Source organism: Cavia porcellus, unplaced genomic scaffold (assembly GCF_034190915.1).
Source record: "Cavia porcellus strain 051 isolate PalLab524CR breed Dunkin Hartley unplaced genomic scaffold, mCavPor4.1 scaffold_26, whole genome shotgun sequence".
Lineage (NCBI taxonomy): Eukaryota > Metazoa > Chordata > Mammalia > Rodentia > Caviidae > Cavia > Cavia porcellus.
The window spans coordinates 32379972-32398718 of record NW_026947509.1 but is presented as its reverse complement, the minus strand read 5'-3'; positions in this window follow the sequence as shown (position 1 = coordinate 32398718).

The window sequence follows — 18747 nt, the reverse complement described above, 5'->3', positions numbered from 1 at the left end:
ATCAGGTCAAGTGTTCCTCTTGTCATTCAGGGACATGGGATGGAATGGGCCAGAGCTGGGAGGTTGGCAGATGTCACCATAGCAGCCTGACAGACAAGCCCATGCATGAGCCTGGACTAAAGGCTCTCCTTCGTGGCATACAAGACTGGTTGGGGCCTGTGGGAGCCATGATCCGGATCTCAGGAGGTTTCAGCAGGATGGAGGACTGGGAGGACCTACTGAGAGCCAGGAGGGCTGGGGCGAGGTGGACCCCTTCCTGCTGTCTGGGTCAAGCTTAGAGTCCCACCCAGCGAGCCCTGGCCGTCACTGCAGGCCGCTCAGTCCTTGGCCTGTGTTGGGCGTGTGAATATTGATTGCAGTCTCTACAATCACCCACGTGGCCGAAGGCAAGTAGCCAAGGCTTCCTTCTGCTGCTGCAGATTTCTCGGTTTCTGAGGAGCAGGGTGACCTGGAGAGCCATGTGTTTGCATTATAGAGCTCCTGTTTTTCCTATCTGTGGTCTAATACAAATTTTCTCAATTTGGACTGCGTGAAAGTTAGCATGCAGGGTTGTATACAATCCCCTTCCCCTTTAAAAAAAAAAAAACAACAACTTACAACTGAGGTTACCGAACTCTATGGGCTGTGTCGGGCGATTCAGGGGATGAGGACTTTGGCTTGTTTTCAGGCGGGGCTCAGTCTCTGCCCAGGACCGGAGCAGGGCTATCTGCGCCCTGTGCAGTCGTCGTGTATGGTTGAGGGCGTGCAGCTCTTCCCACTGACAGCTCAGGTCCCTGGCCCTTTCCTGTTCCTCCTTTTGAAGAATGTCAAGGAGACAAAACTGCTTCTGTCTGCACTTTGTACCCAGCAGGATCTCTGTAGTTTCAGAATCTATTGTTTAGCTCAGGAGATTCAGATATTTCCTGTTTTCACTTGCCCCAAGATTGATGAGGCCCTGGGAAAATGATTTATATTAATTATACTTACAAGAGATTGATTTACAGCCTAGGTTAAAATCTGGTTAATTCACTGTTGAGATTTTAATCAGTCAGAATGGGTTTGGCTTTCTCAAACTCCCAGGCTTGGACGAACAGATTGTTCATTATTGATCAAAGGCTGCTGCAGGTCCAGGACTGCTGTCCTCCATGCGGGGCTTGGTGTTGCACCCCACATCACTACAGCTGTGGCTGATGAGCATGGGGATAAGCATGCCATGGGCCCCCCGGTGCTATTAAAATGCTCCAAGTATCACACCACCTCCCTCCATTTACTTATCAAAGAAAGCAAATCATGCAGCCTCCAGGGAGCCGAGAGGACAATTCCCTGCGCATGCAGCAGGAAGAGCACTGGAAATATTGGAAGGGGTCATTGGTGTCCAAGGAGGCATCAGCCTTCTACTAACTAGAATCCCCACAGCTGTAAGCCCTCCAGATGCCCTGATACCCAGAAAGGGGGTTAGCAAGCAAAGGCCAATGGGCGCACCTTCCGGAGAGGTGTTTTTACAAAATAGCAGTAAGTCAAGCTTAGTGGCACACACTTCTAAACCCAGCACTCTGGGAGGCTGAGGCAGGAGGGTCTAAAGTTCAAGCCTAGCCTCTAGCAACTTAGTGGCTTAACAAAACCTTATCAAAAATAAAAATAAAGCAAGGCTACAGATAGAGCTTTGTGAGAGGGCCTTGGGTCCAGTCTCCAGTGCCATCTAGGAAGAAAGAAAACCAGCTTAGTAAATCTCCTTTATAGATCATGTTACAGGACCCTCAGTCTTGTTTTGTTTGCTTTTGTTTTTGTGAGGCTGGGGATTGAACCCAGGGTCCCATGCATGCTCAGCACGAGCTCTGAGCTCTCTGAGGAGTTACAGCTCCAGGCTGAGGAGTGCAGTTTTGAATGTTAGGAGTTAGAGGCTTCGGCTTCTGATAACTCAGCGTGTAGACCCGATTCTGGTGGCTCAGAGAAGCAGAGTTTCTAGAATCAGTTTGCTTATGAGCCTCTTACCTGAAGTGGGGTGCTTTAAAGCAAATATTTTTTAAAAGATTAAGCTATTACTTTATCTTTGCAAAAGATGCATAGGTATCAGTCGATTTCAGTAAGGCCTGATTTTTAAATTTTCTGAGATTTAGAGAAACATCTGTCTCATTGCTTACATTCAATAGACTGCTATTCTTGCCAGCAAACTCCTCCTGCTGCCTTAGCTCAGATCATGAGAAGGCCTGACTGGCTGGCCACGGCTGTATTCTAAGTGTTTAAAGATCTCACTTCTTTAGGGGAGAAAAAGTGGAATGATTGTGTTGTCTTGAGGTTTTCTGTGACTCCATTTAGGGTTCTCTTTCCTCTAATTACAAGATCTGATATTTTTTAGTTAATTTATCTGGCTTAATATTGAATATCTCAACCAATGATCATGACAATTTCTTCCTTGATAACTTTATGGTTGAATGAAGTGAATTTCTTCTTTCTTTTTCATTTGTTAAATTATCATGTATTTTCCTTAGTTGTACTTAATCTAGTTCTGTGACAAATTGGACCACAATAGATTGTTCACCCTTGTTTTGCTATATCAACATTTTAAAAGATTCTGATGTTGTTGGCTTTGCTTGATGGCTTCCATTGGCCAAACACAAAATCACTAATAACAAGCACAAAATGCACGCAGACACTGGGAAAATGCAAGCAGTCCCAGACGCCTGTCTTTCCTTTGAGCAGGTTCGTCCTGGACATTAGCTTCCTATAAATGAATGATCATACCTGCTGTACAGTGTGCTGGATCCCTTTCTGTTCCAAGCAGTTCCTGTGCACCTTTTCCAGATTAATTTGGAGCCCTTGAAAATTATGTAACTCCAGAATGAGTCAGTCTCCAGCAGACTGATCGTTTTCCCACAATGGCTTATTTTTCATTTTAGGTTATTCTAGACTTTCTCTTTCCAGAATATGGCAAGGATAAAGTGTACCTGTTGGCATTGAAAATTGCTTCTAGAGTTATTCACTTTACTGAATATACATAAATACATCCTAATCTTAGCATCTTGAGAATTTAGCTTTTTATCCCAATTTTAAGATCAAGCCTTCAAACCTGCAATCACTTGTCTAATGAGGGTCAAATGTCCTGTTTATGTAGTCAATGTTTAAAGAAAAATGTTTCCAGTTTTGTCTCTGGAGGAAACCTTGTGTATTTATCATGAAGAATTCAAGTGGGGCACAAAGCGCTTACAGAAGAAAGCTAGGAGAGAAGTTCCCCAAATCTCTGTCCCTGGAAAATAAGCACTGTCAGCAAGAAAACAAGACCCAACAAAGGAGTCTTAATCATTGAAGTCATGGCTAAGAAAAAAGGATTTCCAAAACACACTCGCAAGAGTTAGATTTAGAGTCCACGTTTTGATTGGAACTGCCTGCAGGGTGTGATTTGAGGCCCTTTTGCTAACACATCATTCATCTGGGCCATCAGAGGAGGACGAAAGCCAGCCTCCTCCCACTGTTCGGGGATTTCTCTCCAGCTGCCAGCCTGTGGACCTTAGGCAAATCACCTGCCTCTCTAGATCTCTGGCTCCCCAGCTGCCAAATGAGGGGGCTGAACCAAGTTGGGCCAGAAGTCTCTTGTGCCTCATGTTCTGTGGACCATCTATTGTAGACCATCTACTGTGGATCATCTACCGTGTCACAATGGAAAGTCTCCTGGGAGGAACTGGGGTGCCACTGAGGGCTGGAGGGAGCCCACAGATATGGGCTTAGCTGAATGTCTGAATAACCCTAGGTCTGGGGATACATGGAGGAAAATCAAATATTTGGGACAAAAATCAAAGAGGAAAATGAAGGCACCAAATTTAGGGAATTTTATTTCTCTCACTACTTAATCCCAGATTGACCTAAATTTTATTGTCTGTATCTTTGATTGGTAATACATTAAACATAGTAATTATATGGGCAATTACAGTCTGAAATTAAGGAAGAAAAAGAAAGACACACACTAATGATAGGTCTTTAAATTATACCCAGGCTTCCTGCATTTCCAGTTCTGAGTGTTTCAGATCATTAATTAATCCACAGAGGGATGCAAGGACAGGTGATTGTCTCCTGCTATCCTCAGGAAACAAGAAAAGATCCCTCCTGCAAGGTAAGCACAGAGTCACCCAATGGAAAAGATGAGCCAAGGCGTACATGTGCTTCCGTCCCTAAGAGTCAGGGACCTCACACATTTTCCTCGGCAGTTTAGTTTTGCAAAGTTATGCACACATGGTGGGGTTCCCACGCTTTGCACAATTAGCATGCATGTGAAAAAGTAATGAATCACTTCATGAAAACATCCATTGAGTCAGAAGACTTAAACCCCAGTCGATGTGTGGGATGTAAGCAGGTGGGGCTCCACTAGTTTTGTCCCCAACTACGTCCCTGGGTTTCTAAGAACCTGGTTTCACACACATTTGTGAGTGGTGAGACCTGGCTGAGAAAAGGCGACACAATATCCTCAGCACAGGAAATGCTTTCTACTTTTTGTGTTTGTGCTGGGAATCAAATTCTTTCTAATTCCTGTCCCAGGCTCTAGGATTAAGGAAAGCGAATTGAAAAGAATATCTGAACAGCTTTCTTGGGTGGGGTTCCACACCAAATTTATTTAGTTGGAGAAAATAATGATATGTGTTCTGGTTATCTGTTGCTTTAGGAGAGATTAGCCTAAAGGAGGGGGACTAGACAAAAGCTTTTTATTAAACTCACAGAGTCTGACAGTCAGGAATTTGTGAAGGAATTGCCATCTCAGTTCCATGACACCTGGGGCCTCAACTGTGATGACGTGAAGAGCCGAAAGAATGTTCTGGAATATTTATCACTCTCATATCTGGGCTTCTAGCTGGGGTGACTCCACATCTAGATTGCACTATGTCCTTTGAGTAGAGCAGCTGTGTGGTCTGTGCATGTGACTTGAGCCTCCCAGCCTGGTGGCTGCTTTCAAGGAGGAGATTCTAAAGCACAAATATCTCCTCAGACCCTGGCAAAGGCTACTGTACCTCCCTGGACTGGCCTCAGGAGTAATGTGGCCTCCTTTCCATCATACTCCGGGTCACAGCCTGTCTAGGTCTATGGTAACCCTTGTACGTTTTCAAGGAAAGAGATCAAAGAGCTGGTGGCCACTCCTCAAATCATCCCACAAAATGTGAGCTTTGTCCATTGAGATTCGTGTAAAAGTCGTTTGATTATACACTGGAATTTGCTGATTAGAGAAGCATCCTAGGCAGCTCTTTTCTTGAATATGTGCCAGGCATTACTCCAGGTCCAGGACAAAGGACATGGATGGAATAAGCAAAATTGATGCCTACAAGGGCTGAAAGTGTAGTTCAGCGATAGAGATTTACCTTCATGCCCAGGCATGAAACCCTGGGTAGCACCACACAGGAAAACAAATGGTAGTGTGTGTCCTTCTGTAGCCTGTCTTTCCATGGGGAAAGGTTCACAGTAAAGGGAGGAGGTGAAACACTCTGTTAGATGGGGATAACTCCATGCAGAGAAACAGAGAAGCAGTTGGGGACCATCATGGGATGTGGAGGGTGGGCCCTGGTAGTTTCTAAAGGGTTAGCAGGTCTCCATAAAGAAATCCTTAGTGAAACACCAGAAGGGCATAAGGGAGTGCGATGAATTAAAGATAACCACAAATTTCCTGAGCCCTTCCTGTGGGATGGGAGGCCCATGTCCCCTTCCCTTGAATATGGGCCTGTCCCATGTTGCTTTGACCAAGAGAAGATAAAGTAAAGTTATACCCATTTTCCAGTTTAGAGCATCCATTTGAAGGTTTAGAGACTGCTCATTTTGGAGTGCAGATCACTGCAAAAAGCCAATTATCTGGCTAGGGAGACACTGAAGCTATATCAGACAGCAGCCAGCTGAGACGGGCTTTCCAGGAGTGGCTTCCATGGCACGTGAAAACAGCCCTCTCGGACCCTCTAGCTCATCCTTGCCTCCAGCTGAGCATCACCCAGTTAGCTCAGCCAGTGCCACAGTAGCAGAAGAATCAGCTGGCCAAGTCCTCCATGGATTCCTAATCCATGGATGAAATGATGGTTGTTTTAAGCTGCTGAGCTTGAAGTGGTTAGTTATACAGCAACAGACAAGTGGAACAGGAGCCAGGGGTCAGGCATCTGGTCCAGAGTTATCCCAGCAAAGGATGCAGTAAATGCAAAGACCCTAAGGCCAGAGCATCACTGTCAGGTCCCAGGGACAGTGGGGAGGCCAGTGTAGCTTCAGTGAATGATGGAAGGAACAGAGCAAGCATTAAGAACAGAGAGGCAAGAGAAGGACCTGTTGTTAGATAGTGTAGGGTCTTCCTGCCATTTCAAGAGCTCTGGTTTTTTTCTTCGAATGGGATGGGAAGGTACTTGTAGGGCTTTGAACTTGCAGAGGAGATGAGTGCAAGCAGAGCCTTTTAATGCAACACTATGGGCTGGAGCTGGGGCGTGGTAGAGCAAGATGGGAGTGGGGGAGACAGAGAGAATCAACCTGGGTCTGTTGCAACAGTGTGGCCAATGGGACTTGTTAATGGATGGAAACTGGTGTGTTAGAAAAAAGCAGGGGAGAGATGATTCAAACATCTTTGTCCTGAGCAACTAGAATGTTACCTTCTTTAACCAGGAAAGGCCATTGGGGGACCGTATGAGGACATGAGTTTGGTTTCCGACATAGGAAGTTAATGAAGCTTCCAAATGCAAGTGTTGAGTGGGCAATTGGATTGGAGGCTGGTGTCAGGGGAAGAGGAACAGCTCATAAATACACAGCAGTGAGTGGAATGGTCCGCATTTAGAACATGCCTAGAGCCCTGGGCCTGGTGAAGAGAGGAGAGAGCCACTAACAGTCACAGCCTGTTGGCAGCTGGGCAGAAGCCTAGGAGTTGGTGCTGGCTCTACAGATACAAAGGTCCTGGTGAGCTAAAGAAGGCAGCTCCATTGTGGGTAGAGGGTCAAGGACATGTGCCCCAATGGTAAGCAGCAAACCTGTGTTCTCTGGAGGGGCACACAGGTCAAGTGACCCTGTGCCCACACAGCGGGTTTCTTAGTTACTTTTTACTCGTTGCTAAGACAAAATTCCTGATGACCAAAGTTGGAAAAGGAAAGGTTTATTTCTTACAGTTTTTGGAGGTTTCAGTCCATACTCAGTTGGCTCCAAGGCAGGGTGACATGGCGGGGCCGCAGCTCATGGTGACTGCAAACAGCAACGAGGAACCGGCAAGAGAGCGAGACACACCTTCTTCCTGCCATTACATTACATCCTGGCTCCACCCCTATGTGGGTGTAGCACTGACACCATCAATCAAAGCACTAGATAATCAACCATCACAAATGCACAGTGCAAATGCATGAGGCCTGGGGCCACAGACATAATCCATGACAGCCTGCTCATGTGTGGCTGGGTATTGTCTCAGAGAAAGGAAACTGGAAATTCAGCCAAGAGAAAGCAGGACATCCCAGAGCCACTGAGTGGCAGAGTAGGGATGGGGGGCTGAGAATCTAGAAAGCTGTCAGCTCCTAGGGGCACTGAGTGGGCATCACCCCATGAAGCCTGACCCCTCAAGCACCAAAGTTATCACCCAAATATTGGTTGAATGAATAAAATTCAGCAATAGTAACAGCTGACTGTCACCCAGCACATACTGAATGCTGGTCACTGTTATGGACTAATTTATCCACCATCTCAAGGCCCTATGGAGTAGGAAGAGAGAGTGTCCCCTTTCACAGACAGGGGTCTGAGGTGTTCAAGGTCTTTGTAAAAGGCCCAGGTTACCAAAGAGGGTGTCTAGGATTCCAAACCAGGAGCCAGATCCTGTCCAGAAACTCTGAAATGTGATGTGGAAGCCCATAGTAAAGAAAAAATATGGTTCTCACTGAAGTCTTATCTATACCTATAGCTATATGTACATCTATCTATGTCTATCGGAATAGCATCTCTTTTTAATTGCTGTCCTAGTAATTGAATGCAGGGCCTTCACACTGAGCTATACACCCCCAGCCATTTAAACTGGACTACAACAATCCATCCCATACTTTTCTACTGTAAATTTGCACTTTAGCATAATAATAGTCATGCATCTCAGTAGCTACACTTGGGGTACACAGGAAGCAATCTTCCTGTTTACCCATTTGGTATGATGAACATCAAGGTGTACACACATGTGCAAAAGTGTCAAGCTGAGATTTTTACCCACATTATGCTCTGGCTAACAGGTTTAGCATATATTTATGTGAGCATCACAGAGGGTAAAATACATGCACATTACTCTTCCATTCTGTAAATATGTGTTTTACTATAAATGGAATGTGAGTGTGACTTACAGCAGTTGAGCCTGGGGAAAGTAAAAACCCATCTGTGCCTTCACTCAGTTGGCAAACAAACATCAAGGTTTGTACAGGAGATCCAAAGCAGCGACAGGTGAGTTTTACCCATGAAAAGATCACTGCTAAATTTCTGTGCACTTAGGATTTGTTTAACAAAAAGTTTCTCTTTATATTTCTGGTAGAAGTAACCCAATTCAGTACAATGACACAAGAAAAACCAGATTTATAAGACTTGGAGGTGGTTGAAAGTGAATCATTATTATTCAGTCATACATAGATGAGAAGGATGATCCATTATGGCAAAAGAAATTCATAGCAGAAGAGTATTGTAGGCAGATGATGATAATGATGATTTTGACATTGATCATATGAGCCAAAGTTCCTGGGACAGTGAAATGGAGCAAGAATCAACTGATACAGATATGGGGAACTTAGATCTTGATTCGGATGATGAAGAAAACAGCAATATGAGTACAGAACTAGTAGAAATGTTATGCAACAAAGAGAATGACCCAATGTTAGAACTGGGTCTGAAAATATAATGAGAATCTTGGCAGGAGTAAAATCTGTTGGACAGGATGCCAGCACTGCCATTCAATGTTGGAAATTGTTTGTAACAGATGAAATGGTACAACATGTTGTGAAATACACAAATAAATGAAATAGAAGTAATGTTCTGTATGCACCAATAGCCATATGCAAAAATATATTTATTATGACACCTCACCAGCTGAACTAACAGCATTCGTGCATCTGCTGTATCTATCAGGCAGGGCTTTCCATTGGTAGTTGCAGGAATGTAAACTTATAGAAAAGTGATGGGTGTGGGCTTGAGATTTGTAGAGTAAGGATGACACTGAGAACATTTGGTTTCCTCAAAATTTCCTGAGGTTTGATGACAAAACCACCTGCCAAGAAAGAAAAAGAACTGATTCTCTGGCTGCTATCTGTTCATGGTTTGAGAGATTTGTGGATAATTGCCAAGCAATTTACACCCCATCTGAATACATGACTACTGATGAACATCTTGAGTATTTCATAGTCACTGTAGCTTCAGGCAATATATTCCAAAAAACCTTCAAAATATGGAATAGAAATTTATTTCTATGCAGATGGGAAGGCTTATTATGCTTTAAACTTAGACATTTATCCTGGAACTCAGCCACCAGGTCCTTCTTCATATAGTAATAACCTACATGATGTGAACAGACTTGTTGCTCTCATCTCCCAAACAAATCAGAATGTGACACCTTATAATTGGTTTATCAGTTTCTAACTGAGGTTATATTTGCTAACAGAGCAGAAGTTGACCAGTATGCAGGAGCAAAGCAGAAATTCCCAATGAAATGCTGCAATTTCAAAACGGAGATTTGTGTAGTAGGATGTTTGGCTTTCGGAAAGATATAACATTGGTTCTGGACATGGAAAAGAAAAAAACTGGTATTGCTGATGTCAACACTGCACAGTGATGGAAATTCTGATAGTGAAAATGGAACACTGAGATGATAACTTTCTATAACAAAACCAAAGGCAGAAGAGATGTGGATGACTTGTGCAGCAATTATGATGTCACTCAAATCACAAGGCATTGTCAGTGGTTGCATTTTACTCAATCCTAAACTCATGTGGCATCAATAGTTTGATAGTTTATAAAGAAAATAACAAGTGCAAAATATTTTTAGAGGATTGGTACTGGAACTCATAAGAGATCATTTATAGCAGAGGAAAACAAAATGTTTCTGCTCCAGAGAACTATGAAAAAATTATTTTGTGGAGCACACTGGGGAGCTTACAGGTGAACAGGCAGGCGCAGCATCACAAAGACCTACTATGACAATAGGAAAATCAAAATGATGTCCACTGTGTTCTACAGGACGGAAGAGGAAAACAAACCATATGTGCTATCAGTGTAAGCGATACTTATGCATGGAATATGCAGTTGTCTTGTGTGAAGACTGCCTTGGATGTGGCAGCTGAAATGAAGATTATTTCTGGGGTGGGCTTTTGTTTGTATTTACATTGTAATCCACATAGGATTTTATTTCTGATGTTACCCGTTAGGTTTTTTAAGCAAATAAACAGCTGATGCGAAATGTTGATGTCTATTCAAAACACTCATTACATATTTTATATTTTCCTGTAAGTCAAATTGTACAGTATAGTAGGAAGCTCCTGACAGAACTGGAAGATGAGAGGTGACAAGGACACCAGCCACATAGGGGAAGAAAGCTAAGCACTTGTGCTGTCACTGTAAGCAAGATGTGTGGATGGAGCATGCAGTTGTCATATGTGAAGACTGCTTTGGGTGTGACAATTGAAGAAAAGTTCTATCGATATTTTCATTGTAGCTCACATAGGAATTTATATCTAATGCTGTCTTTTAGATTTTGTAAGCAAGTACACAGCTGATATGAAAACGTTCATGTATAATCTAAATGTATAACACATGTGAAGAATTCAATACTTTATTTTATTGCTATTTTATGTCCCTGTTAACTGCACATTGTATTATATGATAAGAACCTCCTGGTAAAACAGGAAGATGTCAAGTATGAACTACAGAAAGGCCAGGAAAGCAAAGTGCATGTGCTGTCAGCACACGTGCTATGTGTGTATAAGGGCACGCTGCTGTCAGGTGTGCAGACTGCCTCCGGTGTGATAATTGAAGTAAAAATTTTTTTTGTAGAGTTCTATTGGTATTTTCATTTTAGTTTACATAGGAATTTATTTATTTTTTAGACTTTGTACACCAAAAACAATTTGATGCTTTTTTATAAAGAATAAATATTAAAAACTCAATACTTTATTTTCTTGATATTTTTCCTTGTTAAATACTCAATGTTTAATATAAAAGTCATAAATTTAAAAATTAATAATTCATCAATAGAAATATTCTAAAGAATAAGTGTGGGTACTATACACCCACAGTAGCCTATCTTTATGACAAAATTGGTGCTATGCCCTGTGGGCTGCCTTTTGAGCTGAGTCTAGCTAAGTCACTAAATGCGCTGGTCTCAGGTTTTCAATCCGGTGTGAGCCACCACCCCCAGCTAGAATGCATCTCTTTTAGGCTAAAGCCCTTCAGGCTTCATCTGGGAGATTAGAGTCTAATCCTGCCTGTGGTGTGTGCTAATGAGTCACCATTCACAACGTTATTAATGCCGTGTCCTCAGCAGCTTCCTGCAATGACCAATTTGGGAAGGACTTCTAATGAAAGTGATTCAGGAACTTGCTGACTAAAGTGGAGTGCTGGCCGAATGCCTCTGCTGATTAAAACAAAACAAAAAAGGCCCGTTGAGTGTCCACCGTGCCTAGGTGAGTGCATCCACAAATTTAGCTGTCCCTCACTTGCAGATCAGAAAGCTGAGTCTGATAGGAAGAAAAGGGACCGATTCAAGATCACGTGTCCGGAAGTGACGAGAGAGCTAGGACCCAGTTCAGCCTGGTTCCCAGCCCTTATCCTGGAGACACTGCTGAGACTCTGTGGGGCTCCCTGGGGCCCAGGTGTCTTTTAAAGATGTGGGAGTGAATGGTGAAACTGGCTCCTGTAGCCGGGCTTCCGGATAGCGCTCTATTTTATGCACACCTAGGTTTGCTCTTCAATTAAAATGTCAGTGTGGTGGTTTATTACTGGTGTGACTTCAGAACCAGTTACAGGTGTCAGGGGAGCTGTCTCTGGGTAGAGGTCCCTCTTCAGACTTCTCAGACTACTCCAGACTTAGGGCTCCAGTGCCGAGAGCGAGCCTGGGTGGGTTCCGTTAGCCTCAGTTGTAGAAAGGACTCACTTACAGGCATGTGATGGACAACCGGTGCCCTTAAGAATTTCCAGGGATTTCCAAGCAGAGGGACTATGCGGGTTCCAGAGTCACAAGAGGGGATGGGAAGGAGCAGACCTCTGGATGCCAGAGTTTAAGAGGAAAGACACGTGTGTGTGTGTCTGCATGTGTTGTTGGTGTGATAGGTGTGTTGTGTGTGGCATATGCTATGTGGAGGATATTCAGTGTATGTGTTGTATTTATGACTATTTTGTGTATTTCATGTCTGTACATTTTATATGTGCTTTGCATTTTATATGTGTGTTCTGTGTGCATATGTGTTCTGTATATTATGTGTGTTGTATACATGTGTCTTATGCGCACTGTGGGTGTTCTGTGTGTATGGTAGGTGTGCATCACATGTGTGTATGTGTTGTGGAGATGGTGCACACACACAAGGATGTCCACTTGCAAGGGGAGAGAGCAGAAGCAGGGACCAGATGAGGGCATAACCTGGCCAGCTGCTGCTGGAGTGTGATTGGGGTTAGCAGCAGCGAACGGACACCTCCTGTCACACTGAGGCCACTATGGCAAGGCTCATGGGTGGCCTGGGAGGCAGCCAGTGACCTGGGGATATGGAGAGAAAGCAAAACAAGGTATTAGGGTGGGACACTAAAGCCAGGGAAAGGTGGCATGAAGTGAGACTCACTCTGCCTCACTTTTTTCCTCCTGCCCAGGGAAGATTAGAGGAAAACACAGTTCTACACATGACCTCTTTTCTATCTACCTCTCCCTGCATCCAAGCTCTAATTTTGTCCTTGAGCCTGCCTGCACCTGTGGGTCTGGCATTTCAATTTATCTTCGAGTAACTATTTACATTTGCATCTATTCCTCTCTAAATAGTTCCCTCTCCTCACATCTTTGAGCTCTTAGATGACAAGCACATTCGAGCAGATTTATCGTGCACTCTGCTCTGTGGCCCTATTGATGAGTCCCAAGGTTCTGACCTAAACTGGGTTCCACAGGATCAGAGACAGAAATCTTTGCCCTCCGAATGAACAGTGCCAGCAGCGCTGCCTCTAGAGGCCCATTTCTATCTGTCTCTTCAAAACAAAGGATTGCAATGGTCACCAGCCTGGAGGCCCATTTGGAGACCTGGAAACACAAGAGGAAAGAGGAGCAGGCTTCTGGGAAGAAGACCGTGCAGCCCAGAGTCCAGAATAACAGCCGCAGGGGCCAGGCTGCCCATCTCAGGGGTGACACCCCCACCCAGGAACAAGGTCAGCTATGGGCTGATCAAGGACCAGTACATTAGAATTTCTGCTTGGTGACATCACCATGACCTTCTCTGTGGCAGTAACCATAAATGGCAGAAAGGTCTTGAGTCCTTGGAGGTCTCCTGGGGCTTGGTTACTTGAGGGAAAGACCACCAAGTCTGGCCAAACCTAAGTTTATGAGGCCCATAGCACAGGTGTCATTCTAACAACATCCTAGCCTAGTGATATAGCCCACAGCCAGCTGACAAAGGTCCTCATCTAGTGCAGAGCTTTGTTGTGGTCTGTCTCACCTCTCAACGATGGGAACACATGCACTTAGAGTCATGTGCAAAATCAGAGAACCATGTAGGAGGAACACTGACACAGGACGCCTCACAGCTGGAAAACCAGAGGCCCTTGGGCCTGGTCCTGGGAGATCTGAGAAATCTTGCTGCCTAAAAAGCTAAAGAGAAACCTGGAAGTTGGCAAACACAACTCAGACCTGAATCTGGGCAGGAGAGTGGATGCACTTCAGAGAAGCCGTGTGGATGGGGGTTTCAATGCATCCCTCAAAGTTCAGATGCTGGAAACTTAACCTCAAGGGACCTCTGTTGTGAGGTGGCTACGTTAACCAGTGATCAGCTCCTGAGGGCTCTGTCCTCAAGGGTGGATAAATGATTTTTTTTGAAAGATAACACAGAAGGGGCTTCTGATAGAAAGATAAGTTGTGTGCCTATCTCTCCCCCAACTCTCTCTCATCTTTTCCTGTCTTTCTTGCTTTTACATGTAGATGGACACAAGAAAAAGACACTCACCGGGTGTAGGCTCCTTGACTGTGGACTTCCAGATTCCAGAACTGTCAGAAACAAATCCCTGATCTTTATAAATCAACCATCTCTAGTGCTCTGTTACAGTAGTACAAGACAGACTATGACATCGAATGTCTGCCCTGGAGAAGGGAGAAGCTTCAGAAGCAGCAGAAAGCAGCTCTTGGAAGGCTTTAGCTCAGACTGGTTTTCCCTAAGGGAGGAGCTGGCGAGGTGTTGAGAGTTGAGTAGATAAGGGGTCCCTCAAAGGTCTGAAAACACTGCTCAGATGCAGCAAATAAAGATCCATAGATACTCAGTTAAATATGAATTTTATGTAAATAGAAAATCATTTGTGATATTAGTCCATCCCATATGACATGCTGTTGTATGCCTATGAAGGTCACATGCAGTCAGGTTAACTACAAGTGATTTTTAGTATAAGTATGTCATCCTATAGGCAGCCTTGCAGACCTCACTGTGGTCTAGAGGAGTTTACATTTGTAATCCTGGGGAGAAGTTATTGGAATTCCAGTAAGTAAATTCCAATCTACCACTTCCAGTGCAACCCCTGGTGACAATAAAGAGACGAAGACATAACTGCAGTTGTGGGGAACCAGAACCAGGGCTACGACCCAGGTCCAAACCCAGGGCTTACTAATTTGTGGAAGGGGAGTGGCTTAGGGTTGAGTGACTGTGAGACTGGCTAGCTAATAGGTACAATAGCACCTCTGCAATGTGTAGAGAGAAGGGTGTGCAGAAAGAGTACCGGGTTCTGGTTACAGGTGGCCTCTAAGTTTGGAGGACTCTGCACAACACACTTGGAGGAAGTATCTTGGGTTCTTGGTTGGTTGCCTCTGCTTTGATGTCTAGCCCTTCTGCCCTGAGACATCACATCACAGCTTCTTTCTCGAGGCTGGGCCTCAGCTGGCAGCGTGACAGCACGGTGTCTCTCTACCTAGAGCACGCTACAGGATGGGGCATCACTGACCTGTCAAATTGCTTCAAAGGTGCACATCAGCACCTCAGCTAGAGCCGTTTGCATTGCTTAAAGCCAATTGAGGGGGTAGAGTATTCCCTAGCCAGCTCTGTACATATCAACACACGGAAGTAGGGTTAAAGTGAGCCAACCTGGGGACCCATGGTCTTCTTTCCGAGGTAGCCATCCCAGTAGTCTTCTCTACCACCTCACATATTGTGAAATGCACTTAAAAAATGATTTATTATTGACTTAAAATTCCCAGTTCACTGGGCGTTCAATCTGGAAACACTAACTAAAGGTCTGGAAAGAAGTCCTGAGTGTGAGCTGAGACCATCTGCATAAGGAGGAGGTGCGAGTGGTCCACCGCATCAGGTCTGCAGATGAGCCTAGGGCAGAGAGGAAACAGTGCTGGGCTCAGTGGAGTATAAGTGGAAAAGAAGCCAGTGGTATAGATGCACATTGCAGGATGGAAAGCTGGACGACGTGGGCCACCCATGGATAGTCACCACTCCACGGTCCTCTCAGGAAAACAGGGATGGCAAGCATTTCAGATCTCCATTGGGGCTGGTTTTGACAGTGAGGACGTAGAGAAAAGATGATGGTCAGTGGAATTTGAATAAGTCAGAACAATGTGCTGCTGTGTTTTGAAGGGTTTCCATGTGGACCCTCCAGGACCTTTACATTTGTATGATGTTTCATTATGTGCTTTTAAGATGTTTAAAAGAGAGCATATCAGGTCTCCTGTCAAGTGCATAAAATGTCAATTTCATAAATGATTGAATTAATTTACGTAAAGATTTACAATGCAGTTTATTATAAGAAGGCCAGAAGTGATGAGAGGTGGAGAAATGAAACCCAGCTCTGTTGATCTACACTTTTCTCTTTCACAGAATGCACCAAGCAATTTTTAAAAAGGAAAACAAGAAACAGAACTTCACAGTGATTGCTTTGTCCCCGAGTAGTACCTCTTATCCTTGCTCTTAGCAATGGCTGAGGTGTCATCTGGAGCAGGGATCCTAAGAGCCCTCCCCACGGGGCCGCCCCATCTGAGCACTCGGCCAACACATACAGCCACCTCCCACGTCTGTTGGTGGACCAAAACTGTCACTGATCCTGAAGTTGAATCAATAATGGAATTGTCAATGCCACAGTCTGTTGGAGTAGCAATTTAGAGACAGCCTGCATCCTGTTGGAGGAATTGTGGCCTGAAGAAGGACCGCCTGCTCATGGAGCCTTCTGGAGAGGAAGCACTTTGCAGGGCAGTATCAGCCATGCAGAGTCAGTGCTCTGCCCAGAGCAGCTAACAGCCCCGCCCATCATCTCTCTTGGTACAAACACAGTAAATTTCTGAGAAAACAAATATTTCTGTGCCTCCAGGGTTAACTGGTAAAGAAAACGTGTAAATGATCTCGTTCTGTGACTATGAGGGACCACATTGACTTCTGCTTCTCGTTCTCCCCCAGACACACACAGGGCCCAAACTCACTCTGGTCTCACTGTTTAATTTAAGGCACTCCAAGAGTAATTCCATTTCCCACCTCTCAGAAGCATTTTGGGGCCAGCACAAAAATGCCTTTATCCACACATATGCTGGTGCCCTCAGGACCGTGGATGTGTGCAGAGGATCACTCAAACTCATGCTGGGGGCTCTCAGACTGTGTTGCTCATTCTGCAGTGCTGTGGGTTCTGTGCCTGTTTCTAGAGACCCGCAGTTTGCCATTAGTAGTTTGGGCTCCTTAGGGGAAGATACAGGTCTTGGAAGCTTGGAGTCGTTCACCTCTTAAAAGAAAAGCCTGAATGTGTTGTCTGGTGGGGGGAATGCAAGGAAGAGATCAGGTGCAGGGAATTAAAATGAGGGCTACAAGGATTCTAGGAGAGCAGCTCCTTTGGGCGGGGACATAGACTTAGTTAGAGGGTACGAGCACTGTGAAGGCAGAGAACAATGTTGCTATGCTTGATGATGGTCTAAAAGTGTGTCCCTCGGGATCAGGTGCTGGCAGCTGGATCCCCAGTACGGTGGTGGTGAGAAGGGTTGGAACCCATGAGATGACGCCTCACAGAAGGTGATTCGATCATTGGAGTCATTGCCCTCCAATGAAACTGATGGAGATTGCAGGAGACCTCACATAGTTCCCACAAGGAAGTATTATAATAGCAAGTCTGCCCCTCCACATTCTCTGGGTTGCTGTCCTATCATGTGATCTCCCCCTTGTCATGTGATGCTCCCACCTTGAAGCCATCTGCCATGATGTTTTGTAGCCAATGGCCCTCACCAGAGCCAAGGTCACCGTGTTAAACTTTCAGCTTTCAAAATTGTGAGCTAGATACATTTCTTTTCTTTCTTTTAAACACTTATTTTAAAAGAACTTAAAACTTTCTTTTTTTTAGGAGCTCAACCTTGGGTATTTTGTTACAGGAACTAAAACCAGACAGACATGAATGGTCTAGCGGTGACTACTATTGGAAATGGAATGAGATACTTTAGGAGGTAAGGAATCTCCTGCTTAAGCTATGACTAAACATGTGTTCTGGCTGTCTACTATTTGCAAAAAACTAACTCAAAACTTGACAGTCACCATTTCATGTGGCCATACTGAGTGAAGAGAAATTGTCTTGGGCAGCATATAAAACCTATACTTAATACCTATAAGTAACAACGCTTCCTTTATTTTGTAACATTTTTATTGTCACATTAAAACAAGACAACACAAGCCCAAGCTGATTAATCAAACAGGAAAAGTTATGTGTCTGCTCACAAAGTAAACATCAGGTACATACACATGAAGACAGGCTGGAATACCATTATCGATAATCCTTGCATTTTACTAAGGTGTGCTACAGCAGGTTTTGTGCTTGAGATACACAGCAGGTGCAGGAGGTGGGTTAGCATTGCGTGGTACCTTCCTCTCCCCTCCTGTAGGTAGCACTTTGCTGTCACTTGTGTAGTCCTTGCTCCAACACTGCACAATGAAATCCTGAAAACTTTTGCTAAAAATCACAGCATAGTTTACCATCTTGTAAGACTGCATCACTAACTGTTCAGGACTGGGAGGAACTCTTGACCAAAGAGATGTTACATTGGGCATGGTGGTACCTGCTTATAATCCCAGAGCTCTGGGAGGCTGAGGCGACCTAGACAACTTGGTAACTTGGGGAGACCTTGCCTCAAAATAAAGAGAGAAAAGGGCTGTGGATATAGCTGCTCAAAAGCTTAGCATGAGAGCAAGAGTGAGCACACCTGTACAAGATTACTAGGTCTGATTATAGTCAGGCAAAATAAAACCCCGGCATAATATCATTCTGTAACATTCTATAGCATTCTACTGTCCAAGCAGGTTATTGAGCCAGAGGAAATCCAAGGAAGCCTCACTTAAAAATGTGACTGCTGTGTGTCAAGGAGCAGTTAACTGGCTCCCGTCAAAAAGATGTTCTTCTCAATTCCCCGCCAGCTTTATCACAGAAGACTCATTCTCCAGGTAGTCTGTGGAATCCAATGACCACTGATATTTCTTGTCAACCTCCAGTGTTTTGTGTAGCCAGAGAGGCACTGTGATCGTTAGCACAGTCCTTGCTGATCAACTGGTTTCACACGTCTTATATTTTCAAGCAGATGTAGAGCCGCAGCCAGTGATTTCACAGCAACAGTGCTCTCTACAAGATGCG